General features: G+C 34.8%; 1 protein-coding gene and 1 non-coding gene across 3 annotated transcripts in view; one reads left to right on the top strand and one right to left on the bottom strand.

Annotated features, from left to right (window-relative positions):
* LOC106873594 (uncharacterized) overlaps positions 1-25,726 on the bottom strand; it is a 699,525-nt gene that overhangs the window by 565,899 nt on the left and 107,900 nt on the right. The window lies entirely within an intron of this gene.
* On the top strand, positions 11,392-11,494 carry LOC128250094 (U6 spliceosomal RNA). Its single transcript, XR_008266217.1, has one exon. It is a non-coding gene; the product is annotated as a U6 spliceosomal RNA (small nuclear RNA).

Genomic DNA, 25,726 nt, shown 5'->3' with positions numbered 1-25,726 from the left:
GATTGTACTAGTTCTTGGTTTGACATCACTGCCTGGCACTTCAGTGCCTTTTAATAGAGTCTGTCACAAAAATCCAGGCCACATCTTCAATCTAAGAATAACTTTCTCTCATCCTTGTATAAGTTTTGAAGGTCCTAGAAATAGTCATAGGCACTACCCTTCCTCAAGTAATATTATTCTACCCCAGATCCTAAATAAATTAAGACTACCTCCCAAATAACTAAACTTTTATGTATTTAAGCCAGCAAGGAAGCCACTACACAGTTGATCAATATGCCAGAAATACCACTTAAATTTCCTTCAGATATGATCCTAGATATACGATCTCTGAAAGAGCTTCAAGGTAGCCATTGCTGGAGCACTTATGAGCATAGGTCTGCTGGATCAGAACTAATTTGAGGCTAAACAACAGCAAAGATAATCTTTATACACAAACACTTTGTAATCGCTGTTCCACTGTTGAAATATTCATTCAACCTCCATTATTCTTATTGCTATTGCTATAATCTATGTTCAGCTACTGAATGCTATTGTTTCTCTTCATCTAATTCACCTCTCCAACTAACCTTCCAAATACAGTCCAGACTATTTCTTCAGAACAGTAATCACAAGGATTTTCTCACCCACCTGACTGTGTTTCAATTATAACCACTAAACTAAGTGCTTAAACAGAATATTAACCATATTAACATTAATCAGTTATCTCTGTCTTTCAGTTTAAAAGGTCCTCAGGAGGGTAAGGGTCTTCTTCCCTTATATAACATTATACTAAATAGAGTATAGGTCTTCTTCCCTTATATAACATATTATTCTACATAGTATTCATATGGTTAAAATGTCATGTCATGTTGGTCTAACAATAGAAGACAGAATGTAGAATTTCTTAACTAAGTTGATTAGACACTGAGCAAATGAAGATATAAAGTCATATGGGAATACATGAATACATTAACAGATATTTTAAAAAGATCTTAAGTTTATTACAATATTAGAACAATATTGAATATGTCATTTGAATTATATTTAAATGAAATATTTATATAAGTATCTTCAAGATACAATTATCCATCAAAGGTAGCTATTCAGTTATTTATTATTCAATATGAAAAAATATATATATATATACAACTGTGAGAGAGTGCTAGAGAAATAGAGATGTTTAATCAAAAGCTGCCTAAATATTATTAGTTAAAATCTTTCTTAAAGTACAAAGAATATACATACATGTATGTGTGTGTGTGCTTGTTTGTTTCATTTAATGCTTGCTTCTCCATACTAGCATGGCCTAGAAGGTAAATAATTGAGGTAAGATATTTATAGCTGCATGCTCATCCTGTCATCAACCATAACTTGTTTTTCAAGTAAAGAACAATTTCTTCCAGAAGAATTTGCAAGTGTAGAGTTATTTTCTGACAGGAAATGTCAACAAACATCACTCGCTGCAGCTCAGTCACAAATGGTGATGCCATTGTCTATAGCTATAGATCAGTGTAGGTTGTAAATATTCACACAGACTGACCCACACACCCAAAAACACACACATATATACATATCTACTACATATGTGAAAAATCAGTGTGTGTTTGTTAGTGGCGTTGTTATCTAACTCCTCCTACATCGTCTTATTGATTTTGATGAAACTTGACACGTGAGTAGAACTCATGTCTGGAAACCTCGTGATATACTTAGATTGTTGAAAAAATTGATAATACGGCTCCTGGAAGGGACCTTTATATATACCTTATATAACTAATTTTTTTTTTAAACACGTAAGGGAAATAACCCATTTCATTGTTTATGTTCAATTACTTTGAACCAACGATCAGCCAACCTAATTCTGCATTTCACTACTCCCAGTTTTGAACTGCTAAACATTATAATTGCACTTCCTTAATTTGAATCTCTTCATTCATACATTTCTATATATACATACTTTTTTTGAATGCCCATTACTCCGATAATTCTGCATTTTTACAGTTACACCTTCTCCATCAGATAAATTTTTTATTCCACAATGTAGTGGCTTCATGCAGGCATAGCGTGGATTCGATCCACGATTGCCAAATTTCACTTAACACTTCAACAGCGCTTTTCTCATGGTAAAACAATAGTTTTTCTATGAATGACTGCAGTTATACATTCATGTATTACCTTCAATAAATTAATCTTCATAAAGTTCACCTTTAAAATGCAACGGCAACCTCTGACAACCTCTCTAGACAACTTCCGATGACCTCTCTAGACAACTTCTGATGACCTCTCAAGACAATTTCCAATGACCTCTCTCGCCAACCTCCAAAAACCTCTCTCACCAACCTCCAACAATCCCTCCCTCCTCCAGCTGACAGTTTTTGTATGTTTTCGTGACGGAAAATACACCTTTTGTGGCAGTTATAACGAAATTGCTGTCTTATATCAGAGTAATAAGGCATTTCAATAGAACATCTTTATCCCTGGGAATTACCGGGTACACCAGCTAGTATACATATATGCACAAAGACACACAGACTTCTGACAATGGTGAGTAAAAAGGAATGATATATCCTCAAGTCAGGAATCTGGCCTAAATGCATGCAAAAGACTGGGCTCTGCAAGAGATTCTAAAGGATAAGACACATTAGAATGTTGTCTTAGATCTACAAAAAGATATGATTGTCCATGCTGGAAAGTCATAAATGAAATGTTTATAATCAGAAAGTACATTTACTGTGATAGACTTAACAATAAATCCAAAATTTTCTATCAGAATTACTCAACCATTTCTTATCAGTAAATATTTTTGCCAAAATAACATGGCAGTCCTGGTTTAGGACAAATGTTGCTGTGATTTACCCCAGGAGACATAATCTCCAGCTGGCTATACAACATGATCTGTGTCCTTCGTCGTTGTCGTCGCCGTCGTCGTCGTTTAACGTCCGCTTTCCATGCTAGCATGGGTTGGACGATTTGACTGAGGACTGGTGAAACCAGATGGCTACACCAGGCCTTATATTTTCAAATATAGATTATGTCGTATAGCCAGCTGGAGACGATGTTTCCTGGGGCTAAATTACAGCAACATTCGTCCTAAACTAGGACTGCCATGTTATGTTGGCAAAAATCTTTACTCCAAAGTACTGTTGCTGAATATCTCTTGTTGTGAGATTTGAAAATAGTAATTTCCCATTTCTTATTTTGGAAAGTCCAGCAATGATCAGTTAGAAATAACTACCAAATCTCTCTCAAATTATATCGTTTTTAAATAGGAAGGATAAATCTGATAAACTAATACCAGAAATGTTACATTACAAAAAAAAGATAGGATGGATATGGCTGGAATACCTATGACCACAGTCTAACTGATCAAGACAGACTTCAGTTTGAATAACAACAATAAAAAAACTTTAATTATCAAATCCACATGAATTAGTGCAGCTTTGATGAAGTTTGTCATCTACATTAGATAATTTAATATTTATGTCTATATACTCTTTCAGCAGAAGCAACTGCAAGCAGCCACGTTTATTAGAAGACAACATTGAAACAACCTGATTTGCTTAACCAAACAGTTCCACTAAGAGAAGAATTATACAACTAATGAATCAACTGATTCCAATGTGCTTTTATAAAACCAAGCTGATGTTGTTATTGGTAAAACTCAGGTTAATGTGATTCCAGTAAGCCTATGATCAAAGATATTTCACCCTGAGCTGAGAAGTGGGAGGTGTATACAACAAGTTACTTCATTCTTTTTTAAGATGGTGGAGTATGATTTGAAAAGATTTTGTTCACTATTTCTAATAAGCTGAGTGCCTACAAAGAAGCTCATTTATTGGTTCATCTTTGCTGAGCAAATCAAAATTAATGTTAAAGCGTTTTCTCAAATAGCCCTGATAACCACAAACAGAAGTTCATCCAAAGGCATTTTGAATTTGTGTTACTATATGTGAGAGTATAAAGTATTTGAATGCAAGCATGTGTATGTGTGTGTGTGTGTGTTAATGTATTTGTGTGTGTTGAGTGCATATATGCACAATAAATTTTGCTGTTCAGGATCTTACCTGTCATATATGATAAAGTCTTGCATAGATGAAACCTGTCTTATGATTCAGTTTGTAGAAATCAATAAAGATGATGGTGTTAGACCCAACATAATTCCAGAGAATGGTACCAAATTCTGAAATTTGTTTGGGATTTAGGTGATTACTTTAGAACAGAAACAGATTTGATCTATGGAGGTTTTAAAGCGTTTGTGATAGATGAATAGATTATGTGGCATCCTAATTAGCGTAGAACATGTCACAATCTATTAGAATCATACTGAAGTTGATAGATTATAAACAACTAAAGTAATTAGCTAATTTACTTGTCCATTTAAATTTTTCTTAATTGTTGATTCTTAAAAACATGACATTACATGGTGTGTGGAGAGAGTGGGGATGTGGTCTGTGTCTAAGGAAGATTGCCATTTTTCAAATAAATTAGAACTGATTAGAAATGTCTTCATTTGTTATAAACTGACCCTTTACATACATTTGGAGTATATTCTGTAATTCCTAAGTTTTTAAAAAAATTCTTAGATAGAATCAAGAATACAACAATATTCTGAAAGATAAAGCACAAATTTTTTAACTTTATCAATAAATATTTCTTGTGTGATCAAGAAACACTTTTGGGAAATTTAACATGAAAAATTCGTTCCTGTTTTGCTTCAGGGAAATTTGTATAAAAACATGAATATTTCAGAAATGTTAAACTATTGACTAACTTTTTCTCATCAACTTTTAAAATTTCAACTTGGAGAGGAATTTAGGGTAAAGTGGGATGTGCTGCCCTCCAGGAAATTTGTTGAGAGGCAGATGAGAATGGCAAGTGAATGGTCCACTTTGTGCATGTGCCTGTAGGTTGGGGAATGATAGCTGGAGAGCGTACTTACCCTCAGTACCAGGATAAAACTGGAGGGTGTCTATGGGGTTCCTTCATGAGCCCTAGGCAGCTGTGCCTCCTACTCATATTGGGGAACTTTGTTAATTTTGGTCTTGGTATTTTGTGCTCATGTAAACTCCTACTGCTTAGTTTCCCATTTCTTGAACTGTTCCTGATATTTTAGACCTTTGTAGCTAATAAAGAAATAGTAATAACAACAACAACTATCATCATCATCATCATCATCATTATAATTACCATTATTATTATTAAGGGGGCAAGCTGACAGAATCTTTAGCACATCAGACAAAATGCTTAGAGGCATTTCTTTCAACTCTTTATATTCCATGTTCAGGGTTGATAAAATAAGGTGCCAGTCAAATACTGAGTTGATATAAGTGACTAGCAGCTTCCCTCAAAATTGCTGACCTTGTGCCAAAATTTGGCAGAATCGTTAGCACATCAGGCAAAATGCTTAACAGCATTTTGTCTGTCCTTACATTCTGAGTTCAAATTTCACCAAAGTTGACTTTGCTTCTCATCGTTTTGGGGTTGATGAAATAAGTACTAGTTACGCACTTGGGTTGATGTAATTGACTTATCCCTTCACCCCAAATTTCAGGCCTTGTGCCTTTAGTAGAAAGGATCATTATTTTTACTATTGTTGTTGTTAGTACTATTCAAGTAGTGAGCTGGCAATATCGTTAACATGTCAGACAAAACGTCTAGTGGTATTTTGTGTGTCTTTACATTCAGAGTTCAAATTTCACCAAGGCCAAATTTATCTTTCAACCTTTCAAAGTCCAGTTGAGCACTAGGGTCAATGTAATCAACTAGCCCTCTCCCCTAAAATTTCAGGCCTTGTGCCTATATTTGGATTATTATTATATTTGACTCATGTAGTATGAAGATGTTTTTACTTCTTTCAACACAAGATTTATCCAAGCATTATCAGCTGAAATTTTTGGGGAGCACTAGTGAAAAGAACTTTAAAAAAGGCTGATCTCAATACCTAGGAGTGTACAAGAGAAAAAAAAGAGGTATGCTTCACAAATCTTTTAAATATTACTTATACACATTACTTTTTGACACCTAAAATGGCAATCTCATATGGTACACAACAATGGCTATAAAAAAGCAACAAAAATAGAACTAAATATACAAGAGGAAGAAAACAATGAATAATATAGTAATCAATTGAAAAAGCAAAATGTCCCAAAATACTCAAATAAGTAATTTGGAAGATAATGACAATAATAACAACAACAAAATAAAGCAACTCTTAGATGAATCTAATTATTGCTACCTGTTTCTGTGAAAACAAATCTTCATTCAAGACTAAACAAACAGAATTATGAGGCCTATCACAGTTACAAGAAAAATATGCAAACGGCAGAATTTTGTAAAAAATCAGCAGCATTTCTTTGCCATGCAAGATAATCCAAGAGAGGGTGAAGGAAAAAAATTATAACTTTCTGCTGATGAAAAGATGGAAATAAATGAAAATTCTCCTTGCATCAAGTTGTACAACAAGTCTTACATACTGAGAGAATTAATCTCAATTGAAAAAGCAAAAGTTTTGATATTATTTGTTGTAACTTTGAAACTGAAGATGCAGCCAAACCACAGGTCGAAATTGTCAGGTGTATCTATGTTTCTACATTTGTGAACCGATACATGGGTTAAAGAACCACAAGAATCACAATGAGAGACACTAGACAAAATACACTCATGGCTAGTAGTGGCTTTTGCGTTTCAGTTTGGGAGTATGGTCAAAAAAAGTTTAACAAATGATTTGTGGTTAGGGGAGTGGTGTCAAAATAGTCATGCAAGTACTAATGACCCCAGAAAGGCCACAACAATACAAGAACTATGCCCAGTGGGAAGCACTAGGACAAAAGCCAGAAATTAATTATACAGGACAGAAAGCTTAGTTGCTATATTTGTCGAAATAAAACACACCTTCAAGCTGACTTGCCCCAACAAAATTGGGAAAATAAATCAAAAACAAGACAAACAAAAGTAATGGAAATCAATAGCAAGCAACAAAGAGCAACAAACTCCAGTTTCCAGAGGACCACCAGCCAAAACTCTGGGGATAACAAGGAAATATGTTTAGGCTCGGTTTCATTAACAGATGAGTAAACACATTGTCCTTTAACAGTACCAACTTGTAGTACCACACTTTTATCATGCAATGAAGAAGAAATGATGATAATAATAATAATAATAATAATAATAATAACAATTGTTGTCGCTATCATCATCTTTTACTTCTGAAGCCAAATGACCTGTTACTAATTAGAAATGCTCACAAAAAGTAACAAAATATAGTTATTAGTAAATAAGCATTATCTAGTCAACTCAAATAAGCTATAAGAAAAGAGCCTAAGGAGAATAAAATACAAGATAATTCCACAAAATAGTACATTGTATAATAAAAGATGCCAAGAGTTGATTACTTTTGGCAGCATTAATATTCATACTACAGCACCGAAGCTGCCAAAATTTACCATCAGAACCTATTAATACTGACATAAGCTGATACATAAACAATGGCAAGGGTGGTGGGGAAAGAATTCTCTTAGCACAAGACATATTTCAAAGTGGTTTATTTTAAAACAAAACTTCTGAAATATTCAGAATAAAAACAGAGATTTTAAAATTTCTGCTTAGAAGTTTTCCATTAATGCTAATAATGTTAATAAATAGTATTACTAATTAAAGTTCAAAGTTTTCACAACAATAATTTAATTCCAAAATTAAAGAAAGTAATTTTAGAAAAGCCCCTAATAGGTACAATTAATATCGCTTAAGTAGATTAACTATATCTGTTTCAATCAGGAACAATCAAAATTTAAAAACAAATTTTTTAATATTTTTTTGTAAATGTGTATATGCGTGTATGTGTGTATGACATCCAAGATTACAACCATAAATTAGACTATAAAATTCTTGATATAAGTACTGGGTACATTCATGTTTTTGTACATTAAAAGCATCCATGTTATCAAATGGCTTCATGTTAACTAACCTTCCAAGAGTGGAAATATAAATTAACTGTCCATATCGGATGACTTAATCTACCTTTCCATACTTCAAAAGTTCTTTAATACAAAACTCAGTAACATGAATTGGCTATCATGGGAGTAAATTTACAATGCTGTATAATTAATACAAAATATACAATATACATTATATGTATGCATACATATATATATATACATACGTACATACATATAAGTATATATATGTGTGTGTGTGTACCTATGTATGTATATATACATATATATATGTGTGAGTGTGTGTACATATATATATATATATATATATATATATATATATAGATGTGTGTGTGTATGTATATATGTAGGTGGCATATGTATATGTATGTATATATACAGGTGGCACGTAAAAAACACCTTTTGAGCGTGGCCATTGCCAGTACTGTGTGACTGGCCCTCGTGCCAGTGGCACGTAAAAGCACCCACTACACTCTCAGAGTGGTTGGTGTCAGGAAGGACATCCAGCTGTAGAAACTCTGCCAGATCAGATTGGAGCCTGGTACAGCCTTCTGGCTTGCCAGTCCTCAGTCATATCGTCCAACCCATACTAGCATGGAAAGCGGACGTTAAACGATGATGATGATGATGAATATATATAAATAATGCACTTGTGCTGGTGCACATAATAGCGCTGGTATTGGTGCCATGTAAAAAGCACCCAGTACACCTTGTGAAGTTGTTGGTATTAGGAAGGCCACCCAGCCAGCGAAACCATGTCAAAACAGATAACTAGAACAAGGTACAGCTCTCTGGCTAGCCAGTTTCCACTCAAACTATCAAACCCAGGCCAGCATGGAAAACAGGCATTAAAAGATGATGGTATATATTTTGAAGTAGAGGGCTGATAGGTAACTTTGGACTTTTGGCTTGTAAAACTTAATCAAACTGTACTTATTTAGGTTCTTTTAGGCATTTATAGTCTTTGGCAAGTTGTTAATTCTGGGATGGGTGGAGATATGTGAAATGACAATTATACTTGGTGCATGTAGGTTTGGGAAGTAGATCTATAAGAAGTGGGACAGAAAAGGATAAGAGGAAAAGTGTTTGTAGAGTGTGCATTAGTAGAAAGTTATTGTCGGAAGACTTTGTTAGTCTGAAGTGGGACTTGTGTTATTGTTTAAAGTTTAGTCAAGCATCAAAATAGCTTTGTACACTGGTGTGTCCAACATAAGTGTGTATTAGGTTCAGATCAGGAGATTCATGTGTGTGTACACACTCATATATGCATATAGATATGTATGAATATATATATATATATATATATATATATATATATATATATCATCATCATCATCATCATCATTTAGCATTCATTGACCAGGGCTGGCAAGCTAGAAGGCTGCACCAGACGCCAGTTTGATTTGGCATGGGTGCTTTTACATGCCTCTGGCACAGGTGCCATTTGCACAACACCAGTATCTGCCATGACTGCGATCTTACTTGCTTGATGGGTCTTCTTCTCAAGCACGACATAATGCCAAAGGTTTCGGTCATTGCCGCCATGAGGCCCAATACTTGAAAGGAGTTTTACGTGCCTACGTGATGCCCAATGCTCAAAAGGTGCTTTTTACATTCTTCCGGCATGGGTGCCACTTACATGACACCAGCGTCAGCCACAACTATAATATCACTTGGCTTGACAAGTCTTCTCATGCACAGCATATCACCAAAGGTCTCAGTCACTAGTCACTTAAAAAGCACTGGTGATGGTGCCATGTAAAAACACCCAGAAGAGTCTGTAAAGTGATAAGAACAGTTGTAGTAACCAAACCATCCAACCCATGACAGCATGGAAAACGGACATTAAATGATGAGGATGATACCTAAATACATAAATATATATATGAATAATTCCTTATTACAAAATCATATATTTACCTCTATTTGGCGTTAGGAAGGGCATCCAGCTGTAGAAACTCTGCCAAATCAGATTGGAGCCTGGTGTAGCCATCGGGTTTCACCAGTCCTCAGTCGAATCGTCCAACCCATGCTAGCATGGAAAGCGGACGTTAAACGATGATAATGATGATGATGATTTAACCAGCTCACACTCTAATGAAGGAATATCCATAATATCCCAGAAACAACTGTAAGACTATATATCTTTTTCCTTATAAATGTCCTGAAAACTCCTCACAGTCTTGGCTTTGTTATCTCATTTTGTCTAATACATATATATATATATATATATATATATATATATATATATATAACTGTAGAATGAACAGAAAATCAGGAGAGGTATGAGATGAATATATTTATTTCACTAGTTGATATCCAGAAGCTTATGATTGTTTCACAGCTAATATCATGGAAACAATTTATTATATGCATAATAAATTATTTTACATGCCTGTATTAAAGAAGTTTTTTTTTTTTGTGAGTACCACTGGGTAAAATAAATCCATATATTGTGCATTAATATTATAAATACATGTATCTTCATCATCATCATTTAACATCCGCCTCTGTGTGTGTGCGTGTGTGTGTGTGTGTATGCATGGCACACACACACACACACACACACACACACACACACACATAAGTATATGTAAATTTGTGATAAAAGATATGGATCCAAATAATCATGTGCCTATCACAGAAAGTTGTTCTAACAGAGCTATCAGACCACATAGTAATCTAATGCAGAGAAGTGTAATGCTGAGTTTCCATGCAGCTGAAATCCAGCAAACATTGGTGCCTTGTTGTACCACTATTTCTTATTTATAATTCTACCTTTACGGTGCTTTATTTAGCTGGAAAATAATACTATTGTATTGCAATGATATTTATAATTTTTATATGAAACTTTTTCACTGATCTCAGTTCTGTTTATGGCTAGACATATCAGACGAATATACAGGCACTCATGTAGCGAATATTTTAAATTTCGTCTTTGGTGAACCTAGCTGAAGAAGACTAACCAAATTTATGATATCGAGCATATTCTGGAAAGTCTGAAACTCGAGTACTAGATTATCTATTCTAGGTTGTTCATTTATCCAGGGTTCTTCCCAGAGGTAAGACGAAAATTTTTATGTTCGCCAACCACATACACCTTTGCCTGTATACATTCAGTGAAGCTTTACATAGCGTCATACGGTTATTGACTGCTATTTCCAGCAAACATTGGTGCCTTGTTGTGCCACTATTATTTATAATTCTAACTTCACGGTGTTAGTTTTAGCTGGAAAATAATACGATTGTATTGTAATGATATTTATAATTCGTATACACACACACACATATACATACTTATATATACACATGTATACATCTACATATATGCATGTGTATAAAACAATGCCAAAACAGACACTGGAGTTTGGTGCAGTCCTCTGTCTGGCTTGACAGCTCCATGTCAAACCATCCAAGCCATGCAAGCATGGAAGATGGACATTAAATGATGATGATGATGATGATATATATACAGTACATATTCTAAAATTGGAATGATACAAAGAAGATTAGCATGGCCCCTGTGCAAGGATGATACGCAAATTTGTGAAGTGTTCCATATTTATCTATAGATACAGTGGTAAGAAGCTTGCTTCCCAACCACATGGTTCCGGGTTCAGTCCCACTGGGCAAGTGTCTTTTACTGTAGCCTCGAGACAGACAAGATGGCAGTGAAGATGTGACAGTCTCAAGTTACAGAGAGGTGAATGTAAGCAGCACCAAGGATTGAACAGGGTAAGTGGATTGATAAATAAGCTTACAACAATGTGAATGGAGAGTGGCTAGCGGATAGAGACAGGGATAATATACATATAAATACATATACGTATTCATAGGCGTAGGAGTGGCTGTGTGGTAAGTAGCTTGCTTACCAACCACATGGTTCTGGGTTCAGTCCCACTGCGTGGCACCTTGGGCAAGTGTCTTCTACTATAGCCTCGGGCCGACCAAAGCCTTGTGAGTGGATTTGGTAGATGGAAACTGAAAGAAGCCCGTCGTATATATGTATATATATATGTTTGTGTGTCTGTGTTTGTACCCCCACCATCGCTTGACAACCGATGCTGGTGTGTTTACGTCCCCGTAACTTAGCGGTTCAGCAAAAGAGATCGATAGAATAAGTACTAGGCTTACAAAGAATAAGTCCTGGGGTCGATTTGCTCGACTAAAGGCGGTGCTCCAGCATGGCCGCAGTCAAATGACTGAAACAAGTAAAAGAGTAAAGAGTAAGAGTATACGTATATACATACATGTCCATACATATATACATATGTCTACAGACACACACATATATGTATATCCTTACATATATATTTATACATATATCCACTCACAAAAGACATCAGAAAGCCTCAGAATTTTTAATAAAGTAAAAATCAATACAAGTTTAATCAGAAATAAACACACAACTCGTTTAGTGAATGCGATAATATTCTTAATAACTAAAATCAACATTAGCCTCTAATTAATTTTTAAAATATATATATAGATAAAAGCTATATAATAGAAAATTAAGTAATATTCTACAGATAAAAATAACCAAGTAGATTCTAGTGTGTGAGGACACAGTGATTTATTCAATAAAGTTGAAATAATTACTTTTTACAAGTCTTCTCTATAAGTCATTAAAGTTGAGTTATAACACTAAAGAGTGGGTCATACACAGTAATCTAGATAAGCGCTCTGAATAACTGCTTGTTATATTCATTATAGAATATTTCCCCCCAAAAAAAGAAATTGTCAGCAAATTACATTTTTTTGTTGAAATACCAAGCGAAGGCATGGATGTGTGACAATAAGAAGATTGCTTCACTACCATCTAGTATTGGGTCCAGTTCCACTGTGTGGCAAATTGGGCAGGTGTTTTCTAATGCAGACCTAGACCGACCAATGTTTTGAAAGTGAAATTGGTGGCTGCAAAACATATATATATATACACATATATATATATATATATATATATATATATACACACACACACACACACACACACACACACACACACACACACACACACACACACACACACACACACACACACACACACATATATATAGATCGCTGACCAATACATTTATATTTTTTTTCTCCTTGTTTCTCTCCTTATTTCGTTCTGTGTTCCTTTCAGTTGAAGATCGTAGCTTGAAATGTCAAAGACTTTCTCTATTTCCGAGCGTTAAACTAATACATCCATTTGTTGTTTACACCACCTGTCTTCATTTGTTGGTTTTTCGTAAATTCTCCCATATATATATATATATATAGCTGACCGAAGCATTGTGATTGAATTTGGTAGGCGGAAGTTACTGCCGTGTGTGTATATGTCTGTGTATGTGCTTGTGCCTCTCTCCCAGAGAGAGAGAAAGGGAAAGGGAACATATATATATACACATATATATACAGGGTCCGCCATAAGTAACTATATATTTTCTTTTGCTTGTAACTTTGTTGATACTTATTCAATTTTTCTATTTCGTATGTCATTTGAAAGCTGAAATCTTATATTTTTATTTCTTTTTTTACCCTTATTTCAGATATACTCTTATATCGATTATGTCCACCCGATTAACAAAAGAGCAAAAGATTCGGTTTTGAAATGGTTCTGCACAAAGTTATCTGGTATCTTGAATTTGTTCCTTAAGTTCAGCAATGTTGCGGGGCTTTGTTGAGTAGACTTTCTCTTTGAGAATGCCCCACAGGAAAAGACCAGGTGGGGTCAAATCCAGCAAATGAGACGGCCACTCAAGTGGTCCTCACCTGCCAATCCATCAACAGGGCAGGTTGGCGTCCAGCCAGTCTCGCACAAGTGTAGTATAATGGGCCAGTGTCCCGTCCTGCTGAAAGTACAGGCCCTCTGCTCCATCCTACTGTTGTAATAATGGCAAAAGCAGCTTCTGTAGTATAGCCAGATAACTTTGTGCAGAATCATTTCAAAACCGCAATCTTTTGCTCTTTTGTTAATTAGGTGGACATAATCGATATAACAGTACATCTGTCCACTTTCTATGCTAGCATGGGCTGGACGATTTGATTGAGGACTGGCGAACCAGATGGCTGCACCAGGCTCCAAACTGATCTTTCAGAGTTTCTACAGCTGGATACCCTTCCTAATGCCAACCACTCCGAGAGTGTAGTGGATGCTTTTACGTGCCACTGGCATGAGGGCCAGTCAAGCAGTACTGGCAACAGTCATGCTGAAATGGTGTTTTTTTACGTGCAACCTGCACAGGAACCAGTCTAGCGACACTGGCAACGACCTCGCTCGAATGTTTTTTTTCATGTGCCAGTAAGGAGATGCTGGTAATGATCACGCTCAAATGGTGCTATTTACGTGCCACTGGCATGGAAGCCAGACAGCTGCGCTGGCAATGAACACGTTCGGATGGTGCCGTTAGTGCTCCACTGGCATGGGTGCCAGTCATCGAATTTGGTTCAATTACGATTTCGATTTCACTTGCCCCAACACGTCTTTGCAAGCAGAGTTTAGTGTCCAATGAAGGAAAGGTATGCATAAGTGGGCTGGCTACACCCTGGCAAAGGCTACAGGTTATGGTCTCACTTGGCTTGCCGGGTCTTCTCATGCACAGCATATTTCCAAAGGTCTCGGTCACTAGTCATTGCCTCGGAGTGGCCTAATGTTCAAAGGTCGTGCTTCACCACCTCATCCCAGGTCTTCCTGGGTCTACCTCTTCCACAGGTTCCCTCAACCACTAGGGTGTGGCACTTTTTCACACAGCTATCCTCATCCATTCTCGTCACATGACCATACCAGCACAGTTGTCTCTCTTGAACACCACATCTGATACATATATACATATACATATACATATATATATACATATGTATATATATACATATACACATATATACATATACACATATATGTATATATAATATACAAGAGCTTATTTTCCAACCACCTCTTGTACTTCTGTTTTTTTCATTTATTCTGATGAAGGACTAGTATACAAAACGTCAAGACTGTTTTCCCTTCTTTTTCTGCCTGATAATAATAATCCTTTTTACTATAAGCACAAGTCCTAAAATTGGGGAATTATAATAATAATGGTTTCAAATTGTGGTACAAAGCCAGAAATTTCAAAAGAGCGGTAAATCAATTACATATAATAACATACAGGCACACACATGCACATATAAACAGACACATGCACACGAGTGTGTGTGTGTGCATGTGTGTGCATGGATGCATGTGTGCACATGTGTGTGTGCATATATGCAGAAATGTGGAAATTTCATGGGTTCACTTGTCAATGCCTGAGGAAAGCAGTAGCATGATATTTACATTCCTAGTCAGCATTAAGATTAGCTGCTTTGTGCTTTTGAACCCCAGTGGTATAAAAAAAAAATCTGTTACATGAAAATCAGGTAAGGATTCTGTGACAAGAAAAATATCTAACCATATAATGCTACTTCAGATACCTCCCTGTCAATGCAAGAATGATAAAAAAAAAAAAACAGGTATTAAGCAAACAACCAAAGAATGAATGTTACTTTTTCATGTGTCTGGAAAATTTGCTGTAAGAGATTTTGCCGTATAGAAAAATTTGCCATAACACAAAGCTTATCAACAGTTTTTTTTAAATAAATAAAAGAAGATTGATAAAAGGTTTTATAAAAGCATTATTAAATAGGCAAGTCATTATTCAACGTCAAACATTAAAAAAACATGACGAGGTCATTTAAAATGAAATTTCTTTCAGTGAATTTTCCTGCAGCAAAAATGTTTATGACAAAATTTCCTATAACCACTTTTACAAACCTACTTGCGCAGAAGATACATTTTATTTTCCTTTATTTGTTTGATCACAAGGAAGTAACTCACACCATGGCCTTAATAGTGTTTCCTCATCACTATATTCAGTAAGAATCATGGTGTATACACTTCACTGAGGAGGTTTAATAAGATGAAAAGATGACCAGAGTTATCTCTTGTACTTGCTTCAAATAATATATTAGACATTTATATAATGTTTACTTTCTTCATCATATAGACATTTCTAATACGACTTTTCATTTTTCTCTACATTAAATATATTAACACTAAATTAACTATTGTTTTAAATGCTGATGTATAATTGAGTAATTAACATCAAAGGTTTATTATATTAAGTATGTAGATTTTTCTCAACGGTTTACATATAGATTCTCTTCTTGCTACTTCAGCAACACAGGCAAGTTCTGGGTTTGATTGTGGAAATCCAATAATTGCTTCTAATATAGGTACAGGGCCAGTAATGAAGGAATGAAAGGAAAAGCAAAGGTGACTTTGGCAGGAATCAGTACAATACTCTGTGTGCCATGAATTCTATGTACTGTCCATCTGACACTTTTTCAATGAGGTTTCACCAACTCATTTTCACTCGCAAGGCTTCGTGCTGTCCTCAGGTTGTGGTAAAAGACATTTGCTCACATTTGCATTTTGGAATTTAACCCATGACCTCATGATTGCAATATTAACTCCTTAACCATTTGACTATGCCAGTCACCCCACACACAAATTTACGATAAAACAGAATCCAAAGAGACTGGTGTTAGATTGCTTCAGCAAAACTTGTATTACTTAATAAAATAGACAAAAAAATGTAGTCAAATATGTGTGTGTGTGTGTAAGAATGTGCATGTGTGTGAGTATGCACATGTATGTATATGTGTGTGTGTATACCGGGTGTGATGAATAAATTGCCACCATTTTATATTTTTAATTTTGCGCATCGTTTAATTTTGATTTTGTCGACTGCACAGTATTGTAGGGTCAGTTGGGTGTCGTCTTTGAGAAAAACAGCACCATGACGCAATTCACTCTGCTAGAAATTTGGAAATGACATGCAGTACTGCTTAGCATTCACACCGGAGACCCCAATATGAACATTTCAAAGTGTCTGGATGTCAATCTGAGGGCAGTGCAAACAGAAGTCATGTACCGAGAATGAGAAAAATCAAACATCCAGTCAACATCATGGTGATTGGAGTAATCACTAGTAATGCCAGCGTTATGCCTCCATTCATCTTCCTACACAACTTCACATTCAATATGGAGGCCTACATGAAATGCCTGGAGGAGGTAGTGCTGCCCTGGGTCAAGAGGGTGGCTGCTGGAAGACCCTATGTCTGGCAACAGGACTCTGCACCATGCTGCACAAGCAGGAGAACCCAGTCATGGCTGTCAGACAATTTCTGCGACCACATCACCCCTAACATCTGGGCCACTTAACTCCCCAGACTGCAAACCCCTTGATTATTATGTGTTGGGCACAGTTGAATAAGATATCAACAAAACTCCTTCTAACACCAAAGATGAACTGAATACAAAGATTATGGCAGCATTCAACTTAAACAAGGAAACTGTCCAGAAGAATTGCAAGAGATTCCCAAGTTGTCTGGTTGAAGCCAATAGTGATTTTATTGAATAAATTTACTCTTTAGTATTTCAAGATATTTTTATGTCATTTTGGTAAATATATCTGTTAAAATGAGGTGTCAGCGTTATTTTCATTTTTGTGTAATTTAAACAACTATTTATTCACCATCCTCTGCATATATATAGAAATATATAAATATACACACAAAATACACACACACACACACAGATGAATGAAGGTATATTAGATACTATACAAGATAATTTTTAAATCTGAAATCACCATCCTTTCCAGAAAAGATAAAACAAAGGTATCAATATTTCTTCAGAATTGATATATTAATAAGTGAAAGATAATCTGATTATCTGAAGACAAGAGGACAGCTGTGGACATATGTTTCTGTCTCAATAGGTTTCATAACTTTTATATATGCATTTTTACAAAGTCAATAGAATGCTGAGCACAGTGCATGGCAGTATTTCTTCTGACTTTCTATGCACTGAGTTAAAATCCTATCAAGATCAACTTCACTTTTCAACCTTTCACAGTTAATAAAATAATTACCACCAGTCTAGGGTGGTGGATTGGCCAAATTGTTAGAAAGTCAGTCAGGATGCCTTACAGTATCCATTCCAGCTCTGTGCTCCCACTCCAAGATCAATAAATGATGACACTTCTGCCAGAAATTGTAACTAAAAATAGTATCAGCATTTCAAAAAAACCAATGGAAACAGCATTTGTAGTTCAATCAAGAGATTGACTACCACTATCACCATGTCAGATTGTGCATAATGTTATCAATATCAGATTGGCTGTGGTTTACTAAAGTAGTCAGGACTACGCCTGTTAAATGTACATGAGAGTTTATTGGACAGGAGTTACTCAGCAGAAATAACAGTAGCTATCCTAACCTAAAACTAGCTCCATTCCTGCCCTACAATTAGCTCCACTCTACCCTACAACTAGCTATATTCCACCTTACAACAAGCCATACTTCGACCTTACAACCAGCTGTACTCCTGTTCTGCAGCTAACTTTTTTCTACCTTAAAACAAACAGTACCCTTACCTTGCAGCCAATTATACTCCTATCCTAAAATAAGCTGTATTCCTCTCCTCTTTGTAAAATAAGCAAATCTCTTTACTACTACTACTACTACTACTACTACTACTACTACTACCATTACTACCACTACTACTACTACTGCTACCACCACCACCACCACCACCACCACCACCACTACTACTACTACTACTACTACTACTACTACTACTACTACTACTACTACTACTACTACTGCTGCTGCTGCTGCCATCACCACCACCACCTGCATCTCCCTTACACATTCTGTCAGAGTAAACAGTATTTATATCACTATAGGATTCTCCCTCTTTCAATCATCAGATCTTTCTTTCAGCCAGTTCTTCTCTTAAACTACATTCATCAAATGTAAGTAGGAAATCCAATGAATATTTAGAAACTTCAGGGTTTTTTAAATTTTTTTATTTGATTGTATCTCAGCTACATCTTTCATTAATTCTTCAACCATGTCATCTATTACCAAATTTGTATCCTTTATCTCCCACATTTTTCAACCTTTCTCCACACCACACCCACATCCCTCTATGTATTTCAGATATTTTGTATCACATTTATCATTCATTGATTACATAACTCTTTTGATTTAATTAGCAATGTCTAATTTTGTTTCATTTTAATTTATATTCATTTCTTTTTTGATTCTCTGGAAATTCATTTTCTAAAAATTAATTTATTAAAAAAAAGAATCAAGTAATGAATTAAAAAAAAAAAAGAAAGAAACATTATCATCAATTTAAAATCAATACATGACATGATTTTTGAAAAAGTTGAGTAAACACTCTGATGGATCTGTTAAAATAGTAGTAATACATTCCCTCATAATGTTAGTGTAAGATATTTTCCTAGTTTGGATGTGAAGTTTACATATTTTTCTAGTTAGGATATTAAAATGTTTCGTAGTTTGGGTATTAAAGAATTATTTCCTAGTTTCCCTATTAAGGTGAGATGCTTTGCTATATTGGATAGTTTGGCAAAATAGTCTTTGAAGTAATTCAGAAATTTATTATTTCATTTTCTACACAACTGCCAAAACACATAATCCAATTTGTTAATTAAAGCCTAACTTTATAAAAAATTTTAATTTATTTTTAGTTTGAATAAAATATTGTGTTAACCTTCTGACATTGAACTGTTTATGGCCAACTGAATAGTTTAGTCAAAAATAAATAAATAAATAATGTTATTTTAATAGATTACCTCTTTCCAAATACATTATCTCTTCCCAAATACCTTCTCTTTTGTCTCTTGCATGGTGTATGAAGAACTGAATAATTGAAGCCATCAAAGAGTTGAGATATAGATTCCATAGTCAAAACTTAAATATCTAATCACCATTTACAGGAAGTTAGAAAAAGAACTTTCCATTTTTTTCCCATTCCAGTTAATTAACTACTATTTAATAATGTTATGTTTCCTAATGTTAACAATGTAAATTTGACTATAGAATTTTAACAGTTTCCTTCCTTTAATGTTTATTTTTCTCTTGTTATCTCTGGTTATTCCAAATTGTTAGACCAACAAATTCAGATAAAAGAAAGTTAAAATGATGTTAACAATATCTACTATAGTAATGAGTGATGGTTAACAAATTTGTAGTGGTGGATTATGAATTTGGTAAAGTGTTGTACAAAATTTCCTGCAGAATTTAGTTATTGTGTCCCATTTTCAAATCCTGCCAGGATCGACTTATCCTTTCTTTCTTTTTGAGCTCAATGACATAGCATGGGGGGTACAGGCTATCCAAGGACGGCCATTTTATATTAGGAGGTACCAAAAAGTAATGTTACACTTCATGTAATGATTTCAAATCTATATAAAACATATATAGTTTTATTAATTCAAATATAATTGCCATTGTTTCCCCACCTTGAAACCAGTTTTCTAATTTCTTGGGCAAAAAACCCCAAAAAACCAGGTTCTTTAAAAGAACAGCGTTTGGAGTGCTGCTTCAGTATTGTCCCTGCCCATGAATGTTTTTTTCCATTGGTAAAGTGTTCAAGTCACCTGAATAATTGAAAATCTGATGGTACTAGGTCTGGTGAATAGGGAGGGTGAGGTAGAACTTTCAAGTCTAATGAATTTATCTATTCTTGGTTTATCTTATAGAACACACTGCTTTATTCTTAGAGGACAACTCATGAGGTACCCACTTTTCTTCTCTATCCACTAATCTCAGTCTGCTAGTGATGACCTTGACAGTGGACCAAGGTTTATTAAAACTCCAGGATAAGTCCCCAATACTTTGACAGATCCTCTTCAATTGCTGTCTTCACTGTGTCGTTATCGAGAACAGGTGGTCTTCGTGGTTCCAAAAGATTGAAATCACCATTTTTGAATTTGTTAAACCAGCTTTGGCATTTCCAAACACTTACACTATCAGGATATGCACATATATGTTTTCCCTTCTGCATGTTGCTTTGTTGTCCTTATAAAATTCATAAAGCACGCAATGCCGAATACATAGCACACTAAACCTTGTCTCCCATGGACTATCACACACACACACACACAGAGCATGTGTCCATATTAACAATTGGTCATTAACTTTATGCTGATTGGGTGGTTGCAAAGATACCCTTTATTGGTTTCTAAACTATTTGTGGAATGACATCAGATTATTTGCTTGAAAATATGACTTTACTTTTTGGTACTCATAGTATATATGTGTTTGCTATAGTCAAAGGTTTATTATGTTTTTGGGGGTAGGGCAGCCAATTTGGTTGTCACACAAGGCAACCAAAACCTATGTTGTGCCATTGATTGGGGTTGATAAAATGAGTACTAACCAAGTACTGTGGTCAATTTAAATGACCACATCACTCTCCCAAAACAGGTGGCCATGTGTTAAAGTTAGAAAACATTAATTACTGAAGCAATTATAAGAAATAATGGAATATATACCAAACTAAAAACAACAAATATTGTTCCTTCAGAAACGATAAGGAAATCAAAACTAAAGTAGAGAAATTTTTCTATAACAAGATTTATTTGTTGAAGACAAAACTATTTGATGAATTATATATATCATGACCTGAGATAATTTATTATATACTTAATCTAACTTAAAGAAGAGAGTGAGAAAATCAATAAATCTGCTTGACAGATAGTGTAAATAAATTCTTCATAATTATCATAATTCTTCCCTCCACCACTCTCTCTAATTCATTTTACAACCTCTCTTAGTAACAAACCAATCCCCTCGCTCTATTGAAAATAGTCCGTGCCAGCAATCATTCATCAGAATTGTATTTTCTTAGTTTGATGAAGAGAGTCGGTGACTATGCAAGTAGCCTATACTGACTCTCCTAATCTGCTCATGTTTAGGTAGAGTAGGGCACAATAACGCTTTCTAGATGTTTGGTAACTTTGTCTTTGTGTTGTTGAAAGAGAAAAGATTGGTATGACTCCATTGGAGGATGTTTTTGGAAATTACTGCTCATGAAATGTAAATTTAACATGAGGTGCTTAAGTAGTATGTAGATAATACTTGTGAGCTGAAAATTAAGTGAGGAATAAAGGGTGAAATGATCTGTGTATGAGTAAATGTTGTTGAAGGTGACAGTAACTTTCGTGTATAGAAGGTAGAGAGTGGGGTATAAAACTGAACCCATTGCTGTTCATTTATTTCTGTTGGCTAATGTGGAAACATTGAGGGCTCTAAGTGTATTTGTGCATTACCTTGGTTTCTGTACTATTTCTTCTATGTAAGCCACGAATGTCATAGAGAAGAGAAGCCAATGAAATCACTGAAGGAACCTATACACAACTGCTTGACCTACAATAAATTTCTGTCAAATCTCCTTCAAATCTAACTCTGCTAATGATTCTGCCAGCTTGTTACCTTTAATAATAATAATGATGAAGATGACGATGATAATGATCCTTTCTACTGTAGGCACAAGGCCTAAAATGTGGGAGAGAGGACTAGTCGATTACATCAACCCCAGTGTTTCACTGGTACTTAATTTATCAACCCCCAAAAGGATGAAAGGCAAAGTCGACTTTAGTGGAATTTGAACTCAGAACATTGCAGCAGACAAAATACTGCTAAGCATTTTGCTGGCTCGCTAACAATTCTACCACTTCACCACCTTCATCACCATCATCATCATAATAATAATAATAATAATAATAATAATAATAATAATAATAATATCAAAAAAATATAAAGGAAATTGGAATAGAGTGCTCAGGAGAACTGTTACAAAGAAGTTTGTTTCCTTAGCACGAGTAGAATAAACAGGTAAGTATTAGATAGTTTAAAAGAACAGATAGCATGGAACTGTAGGCTGCAGGCAGCAAACCCACAATGCATGCAAGACTCCAAGAGTTACAACAAAACCTGAGATAAAAAGAGAAGAGAAAAAAAAAGGGTTCACATTCTGGCACATGGCTAGCAGATTTGGGAGAGGGGCTAAGGTGATTACATTGGCCCCAATGTTCAATTGGTACTTATTTTATCGATCCCGAAAGGATGAAAGGCAAAGTCGATCTTGGCAGAATTTGAACTCAGAACATACAAATGGATGAAATGCCACTATGCATCTTGCCTGGCATGCTAACAATTCTGTCAGCTAGCTGCCTTAATAATAATAATAATAATAATAATAATAATAATGATAAGACAAAGTGTTAGAGTACCAAAGGCCGGACATAGTAACCATTTGGAGGGACAAACAAGAGTGCCTAATAATCGACGTGGCAGTGCTAGGAGATCAAAATATTATCATGAAAGAAAGAGAAAAGACTGATAAATATGGAGATCTGACAATTGAGATCACTAAGATGTGGCAGCTATGAGTGTCAAACAGAAAGGCTGTCCCTGTTGTCATTGGAGCATTGGGTTCAATACTACCCAACCTGAAAAAACATCTGGAAACTTTAAAATACCTTACAATCTAAGTGTATTGCAAAAATCAGCATTACCTGGAACAGCACGCATATTGCATAATGTACTGTCTGCCTGAGATTCTTTTGTGACTTGACAGACAGTACAAACCCCTGGTAGACACAATATCTTCAATCAACATCACAATATTGGATACTGTGCGATGTATTAAAAAATAATAATAATAATAATAATAATAATAATCCTTTCTACTATAGGCAAAAGTAAGACCTGAAATTTGGAGGAGGGGGTTAGTCGATTACATCAACTCCATTACCCAACTGGTATTTATTTATTGACTCTGGAGAAATTTGAACTCAGAATGTAAAGACGGACAAAATACTGCTAAGCATTTTGCCCAGCGTGCTAACAATTCTGCCACCTTGCTGCCTTAATAATAATAATAATAACTTGAATGTGGAATCTAAAAACAGAAACAATTCCTATCATAGTAGGTGCCTTAGGTATAATAAAAACTTATTCAGACAAATACATAACAAAAACACCAGGAGTTACAAATATATATGACATACAGAAAATTGCACTGCTGGGCACTGCACAGATCCTACACAGAACGCTTTCAATACCATAATAGTATCACAGCAAACCACAGCGCATACCCAAGGCACACAGAGCTGCTCTTGGTAGTGAAGTGAAAGCCCGTTATAAAAATAAAGCTACTGAACAATAATAATAATAATAATAATAATAATAATAATAATAATAATAATAACAAAAATAATAATAATAATAATAATAATGATAATAATGATAATAATAATAATAATAATAATAATGATAATAATGATAATAATAATAATAATAATAATAATGATAATAATAATAACAAAAATAATAATGATAATAATAATAACAAAAATAATAATAATAATAATAATAATAACAATAATAATAATAATAATAATAATAATGATAATAATAATAATAATAATAATAATAGATATAAATGTATCTGTCAAGACCTACCAAAAACTGAGCAAATATAAAGATCTTGAAATAGAAATTAACAAAATGTGGAATCTGAAGACGAAAACAATACCTATTGTCATAGGTGCCCTGGGAATGACAGCGAAACGGGCTGATTACTACCTAGCTCAGATACCAGGAAACCCCAAAATGGCTGAAGTTCAAAAGATAGTGTTCATGGGAACTGCCCATATCCTACGTAAAATACTGTCTATGTGATCTCAAATTTTAAAGCAAACACATAATTTTCTTATGGTTTCTTAAACATTCACTTGAACAAAACTGTACAAATCCAAATATATGGTACCCTAGGCATAACACCTACATGAACTTCTAACTTGTTGTCTCTTGAGGTCTCTGGGTGAGACTTGGATCCAACTTGTACAAATGCAAAACAAAAGTCAAACATAAAATAATAATAATAATAATAATAATAATAATAATAATAATCCTTTCTAGTATTGATACAAGGCCTGAAATTTTGGGGAAGGGGATAAGTCAAGTACATTGATCCCAGTACTTAACTGGGACTTATTTAGTCAACCCTGAAAGGATGAAAGCAAAGTCGAAATAATAGTAATAACGGATCATCATAAACAGGTCGGAGAAAACCTACTTGCATTGGTAACAAGGTTATTTCTCGTTGGTTTTCATTTTCATTTTGTACCAATTGCCAATAGACCTTAGCTATATTTATTCGTGTAAGCTTGTGTGGGCATACCTGAATGAGTGTGTAAGCTTCAAACATAAGACAACCCTAACCCATATAATTACTAATTCACCAATATTCTTTTGTCTCCAATAATTTATGGCTGTAGCTGTTCTCTGTGTCTGGATTAAAATGAAGGGGTAATCATTGCACATAATATTGTCTGAAGGTTTCACTAACTATTTACAAGTACAAGAGCTGAGATGGTTACACCACTGCCAACTTATACACCTTGTATGTACTGTAAATAAACTGCTAACTGTAATTATGTCACATCAGAAAGTATGTTTTCACAGGCTTTTGTTTCCCTGTTTTTGATGGACTATTATTCTCACCAACACACAAAGGGAAAAAAAAAATGATGTAAACATGTTTAAAATACAAATATTGCATGGGAAATACATACAGTTTCAAGTAAATTACAACTGGTTCATTTCCAGTGATTATCTGGCAAAAATCCTAAAACTGTCATATATATATATATATATATATATATATATATATATATATATATATACACATATACTCTTTCACCCATCTCCCCATTCACTTCAATCATCTCTCAATCATTCATACCACTCCACCTCTTATCTCCCGAACACCAATGATGATTACAAACAATGAATGGCTGCTCCTCCTTACCACCATCCCATCAAACTGCCACTCCCACCTTTTGTTAGGCCACTGTATGGGAGACTATCGATCTATTCCCATCACTCTACCTGTGCACATG

Source organism: Octopus bimaculoides, chromosome 1 (genome assembly GCF_046866305.1).
Source record: "Octopus bimaculoides isolate indiv1 chromosome 1, ASM4686630v1, whole genome shotgun sequence".
Classification (NCBI taxonomy): domain Eukaryota; kingdom Metazoa; phylum Mollusca; class Cephalopoda; order Octopoda; family Octopodidae; genus Octopus; species Octopus bimaculoides.
Note: the sequence above shows the minus strand (reverse complement) of the source record. Positions and strands in the feature narration are given on the sequence as shown.